Source organism: Delphinus delphis, chromosome 2 (genome assembly GCF_949987515.2).
Source record: "Delphinus delphis chromosome 2, mDelDel1.2, whole genome shotgun sequence".
NCBI classification, from domain to species: Eukaryota; Metazoa; Chordata; class Mammalia; order Artiodactyla; family Delphinidae; genus Delphinus; species Delphinus delphis.
In genome coordinates this window covers 50,650,651-50,656,643 of record NC_082684.1, presented here as the reverse complement: position 1 = coordinate 50,656,643, position 5,993 = coordinate 50,650,651, and positions in this window count along the sequence as shown.

Here is a 5,993-nt window from a genome sequence, read left to right as displayed (position 1 = left end):
CCCAAGTCAATTCAGATGGCAGCACACAGCTCCAGACCTTTTGTCTGAAATGTCAGGACAGATGTTCTCAGTGTAGTAGAATGCACTGAGAACAGCCTGATGTTGCCAGGCTGTTTCAATAATGCTCTTTCTTTCCAAACAGGCTTAACTGATTTTTCTCAGAAGGAGAGCTTGCTGAGGACCTAGCATTTCGTCTCTTTGGCTTAACCAGAACCCAACTGCTCCTCCACCTGGCTGCGTTACCCCAGCTCTGCGGGAGTATAGATGATCTGCTTGCAGGTCTGACAGTCTTTGACAATTCCCCCTTAGCCCTGGGGGCTTCCTGAAGCAATGAAAGTTTCTGCTTTTATAACGAGAACCACAAAACTGGAAGCTTTCCCGAAGAAACAGCTCAAAACTTGAGGAATAAATCTCAGCATTTGGGAATAAACACCTGGGATGTCTCCTGGAATGATTCAAGTGTCACCAACCACGCCAAGAAATTACATGGGTAATCATACAGCCTGGGAGCTTCCAGAGAATGCCCAAGACAGTTACTGAAGTAGAATAACTCATCTCTGAGAACAGGTCTTTCAGCTCAAAAACTGCAAAAGTCCATGCATCTGGTTCTGAGGAACTGTTATTTCCCTGTGCTGAACCCAAAGAAAGGAAGGCAAGTTGATCGAGTGAAGCCTGGCCCTGCTCTTTCAGCAGGTAGCTCCCCAAACTGGGACCAGCCCCATCAAAGACTTTCAAGGACACTTTCACATCACGGTTCCCAGTCTCAACAAAATATTAGCAAACTGAATCCAACAACTCATAAAAAGGATCATACACCATGATCAAGTTGGATTCATCCCAGGGTCACAAGGATGGTTCATTATATACAAATCAATCAATGTGATACACCACATCAACAAAAGAAAAGACAAAAACCCCATGATCATCTCAATAGATGCAGAAAAAGCATTTGATAAAAGTCAACAACCACTTATGATCAAAACCCTTACCAAAATGGGTATAGAGGGAACATTTCTCAACATAATAAAAGCTATTTATGACAAACCCACAGCCAACATGATACTCAGTGATGAAAAGCTAAAAAAGCCTTCCCACGTCAAGGTTCCCGGGGTGCCTACTGGGTGACATGCTCCCCAAAGTCCAGTGGAACCATCACGCATGGGTAGAAGGGTCTGTAATGGCTGGGCAAGATGTGAAATATGAAGCAATGATGGTCCCGATAGCCGCTCCCCTGGAGACAGGTACCAGGGCGGCTGCACTCCACTCTGAAATACATTTACACAATAAGGAGCCATCATCTATTTACACACAAACCAGCACCAGCTGGAAACTAGGGGAGCCCTCTCCCCAGGCTCAGAGTACCCTCAGAGTTATCTCTGTTTGGCTCTTGCACAGAAGTAGGTCTAAAAACCTCAGGGAAACAGGGCAGTAGCCATTAAATTAGAGCTTCCCATTCCCATTTCCATGCTCAGCAAATGGTAGGACTTGCATCCACCCTGGGCTTAGAGCCAGCTCAGGGCTTAGGCCCTGGGGCTGCTTCATGAGACCCAGGTTCCTTTCTCTTCCTACTCTTTCCCTTCTTCACTCTTCTCCTCACCAACCTCAAATGACTAGAATTGCAGACATTACAGAACCTAAAGATCATGCTAGTTCAAACACCTGACTTTACAGGAAGGGCCCAGAGAGGAGGATCAGAGATGCTGACTTGTGAAAGACACTTGACTAGTTGACGTAAGAGTTCCTCATTAGCCAGTTCACACCATGAACTCTATCAGTGCATGACCCTCTTCCCCTCTTCTCTCTTTTCCAAGAGGTCACCTGGGATCCCTGCAGCCTGGTATTCACATGCTGGCAGAGCCCCTTCTTGCGCTGGGTGGAGGTTGGTCTATATGACCAAGAGCATAGAGCAGACATGTTAGGAAAGTAAATCCTAAGGGTTCTCATCACAAGAAAAAAATTTTTTTTTCTATTTCTCTAATTTTGTACTATATGAGATGATAGATGTTCAGTAAATTTCCTATGATATTCACTTCATGATGGATGTAAATCAAATCATTACGCTGTACACCTCAAACTTACACAGTGCTGGATGTCAATTATATTTTAATAGAACTGGAAGAAAAGGAAAGAATATAGCAGATAAGATGGGACTCACTCCTGGGATTAGGTTATAAACGGCGGTGGCTTCTGCCTTGGGCTCTCACTGTCTTCGATCACTCACTCTGGGGGAAACATCGTGAGGACACTCAGACAGGCTATGAGACGCTCACATTGTGAGGAACTGAAGTCTCTGGCCAACAACCAGTGAGGAACGAAGGCCGGCTGACAAGCACATGGCTGAGCTTACAAGCAGGCCCTTCCCCAGTTGAGCCTTCAGATGACTGCAGCCTCATGAGAGACGCCATGAGTCAGATCCACCATCTGAGCCACTCCCGAAATCCTAACTCACAGAAGCTGTGAGATGATAAATGTTCATTCTTTCAGCTGCTAAGTTTAAGAGTAATTTGTTATGCAGGATTAGGAGAAAACGCTGGGCTTTTTTTTTCTTGGCTGTTTTCTTTTCCCCTTCCAGAGAAAGAGATGAAGGCGAACCCCAGCTTACCAGTCAACAGGGCCTTGTCCTACACCACTTTAAGACAGGAAACTGTGGAGACTTCCCAGGTGGTCCAGTGGTTAAGACTCTGCACTTCCACGGCAGGGGGCACGGGTGCCATGCCTGGTCGGGGAAGTTCCACGTGCTGCGTGGTACAGCTCCCACAAAATAATAGTAACAAAATAAAATAAAACTGCTCTAAAAATAAAGTATATTGAGAGATGAGACTGGCAAATCAGGGAAAAAAAAAAAGAGGAAGCTTCCCTGGAGGCCCGGGGCAAGAGCCTCACGGGCACAGGGCTAAGTGTGTTTCCAGGCCTAAGTGAAAAAATTTCTGTTGGTGGGCTGCTAGAAAGCACTAGCTCCCTTTATAGAAGTTTTGAACCTGTGGCCATTGCAAATGCTAACCACGTACAATGCATTATGTATAAACCTGACAAAGCTGTAGAAATGGTGTTCCTTGTTGGCGACTGCTCTGTAGCCCAAGGGTGCTCCCTCAAGTGAAAGGTGATTTCCCAGGATTCTAGCTTCCCAGCTGGGATGGAGTTTCCATGTGATGTTTTCAGAGGCTGCGGCAAAGACAGAGCCTGCACTCATATGTCCTTCCCACCCCCATCCACTTCCGTGGTAAACCAGCACAACCCTGTCTGCCACATACACACCACCAAGAGAAGAGGCTCTTTTTAAAAAAAAAAAAATTTATTTTATATCTGGTCACCTTCATAAGTTTTTCTTTTCTTTCTTTCTATTTATTTGGCTGCATCAGGTCTTAGCTGCGGCACGCGAGATCTTCATTGCAGCACGTGGGCTTTTGCGCTCTAGTTGTGGTGCTCGGGCTCTAGAGTGCATGGGCTCAGTAGCTGTGGCACTCAGGCTTAGTTGCCTCGTGGCACGTGGGATCTTAATTCCCCGACCAGGGATCAAACCTGCGTCCCCTGCATTGGAAGGCGGATTCTTAACCACTGGACCACCAGGGAAGTCCGGAGAGGAGGCTCTTTGGGAGGGGCCTGAGCCAAAAGCATCCTACAAATGCATATATTCAACAGAATATGGTCACAAGTGCTCTTTCTGACAGACTCACTCATTGGAGGGTCCAAAACTGCAGGGTTCTTAAGCAACAGGCTGTATCCTATGCACTCTATCCTATGTGCTCAGAGGTGAACTTTGTCTTGTTTTCTCTCCAGAAAACCTATAGCTGGAAGCAAAACGGGCTTTCCAGTGCCCAGCATTCGTTTCCTAAAATATAGCTAAACTAGGTTAATGCTTTTTTTTTTTTTGCCCTTGAAGTGCAGATTCAGAGCCTCTGGGAAACTTCCTAGCTTCCTGTTTTAAAGATCCAACAAGAATACAGTTGTCACCTTCCTCTAGGGAGGGGTTTCAATTCAGCACCCTGGAAGCAGACAAGCCAGAGGGGTGGGCTTGATTGGCTCTCCTGGATCAGTTAGAGACAGTGGTGCAGGCAGTGCTCACTCTGCAATGGCATGGTGTCTTGACTGTACAACACAGTGCCAAGTTCATTTGGTATAGCTGGGGCAGGGCTGGAGGCGCTCTCAGGACCTATTATACGTGAGCCAAAAACCTCATCTCTCCAGTTGTTCCTTGGTCTTCTAAAGGAGACCATGAAGTAGAAGAAAATGAAGAAGTTGGAGCCAGAAATCTGTTTCCGACAACAGAACAATGGGTGCTATTGTGCTTCTCACATGGCAGCAACTGCTCTCAAAGAGCATATAATAGAATTACACACACACTGCTACCATCATGAGAACCTCCCCATGGGAACTTCCGGATGCAGTCTTTTGGAGTCTGAGGGATCTGAGAAGACCATTCCAGTAAAAGAGATTCTATAGAAAAGTTGGGGGAGAGGCCAGTTCTTGGGTGACCTCTCCAAGCAAGAGAAAATGCAAGTATGTGCTTTAGTGGTTTCCCCAAAACCAATGCAAATCTTTCTTAATGCAAAAGCCATGCTGTCTCCCCTTAGTATTAAAGACAGTTCTGGTCTTGCTTCTGGAAAGCTTACGAGGACAGAGGCTAAACTGTTACTAAACTCACAGAAAAGGAAGAGCTCCTCAGAGTTGGGAAATTATCACTTTACGTGGTTTCTTGCCCCTTGCCTTGAACTGTGCTCAAACCAAACTCTGCAACGTCTCCAAATGGGCGCTCCTGGGTATGTGCTGTGATTCTGGGACTTCTCAGAGGAAAGCTGAGGTGGAATCACAGAGACGACGTGGCATGCTAACATGTCATTTGAGTCCTGCCTCAGAGAGTTCTGTAGCTTCTCCCCAGCCTCTGTTTCATCTGCTTTATGGAGATAATACATACTTTATGAGTTTTTTTTAGTGAGACATTAATGAGACAGTATATGTGAATGAGCCTTGAAAAGTGAAAAATCATCTCTGGATTCCATTTAACTGTGTGCGATCTACCACGTTAATAGCCCAGTCGTCCCAGGGTCACTAGGGGAGGCCTTGTCAGCGCCCCACCCCATGTGAGACTTCATGCCAGGCCTGCCTGAGAGCCCTGCTCGATCAGATGATGAGAAATCTCTTGTGGGCCAACTTAGTCATCCTGGGACCTCCATAAGGCAGTGGAGTGATGCTTCTGGAAGATCTTGGTTTTAGTCCCTCCTCTTCCTTCCGTGCATCTAGTATTGCTTTCTCTCTACAAATGTGGTATCTGTGTTCTATTTCTCACAACCTGTGATGTTTACAGATCAAAAGACCAGTTTCCAAAAACTCACTGGCCCAACTAGCCCTGACCCCAATCCGAAGTACCTACTGGAAATTACTAGCTAGATGTCCACCCTACTTTAAATTAAATGAAAAAATATTTTTTTAATATTTATTAATTTTATTATTTATTTATTTGGCTGCACCGGGTCTTATTTGTGGCATGTGAACTCTTAGTTGCAGCATGCATGCGGGATCTAGTTCCCCAACCAGGGATAGAACCCAGGCTCCCTGCACTGGGAGCATGAAGTCTTACCCACTGGACCACCGGGAAAGGCCCTTAAATTAAATTTTTTAAAAAGGATATCTTTCTCTCAAAATGGTTCCAATTCTCAACTGTGATAAGCTATTAAATAAAGGGTTTATGTATTTATTTATTTACTCTTTACTCTTCTTTATTCCCTATTCCAATCTGTTACCAAAACCTTGTACATCTTCCTTCAAAATGGCTCTTAAAGTCCCCTCATTCTTTTCAGGTCTTCTCCTGCTATCCTGCTTAAGTCCTCCTTCTCTGATATCTGGATTCCTGTCTCTATTTTTTATCACGTCTTCACCTCCAGCTCTCTCTCTCCCATTTATCTGCACACAACTTGATCTTTGTACAAGTCAGGCTAGGCTATGCTATGCTGCAGTAACAAATGGCTCCAAAATCTCAGTGACTTCACACAAGAGAG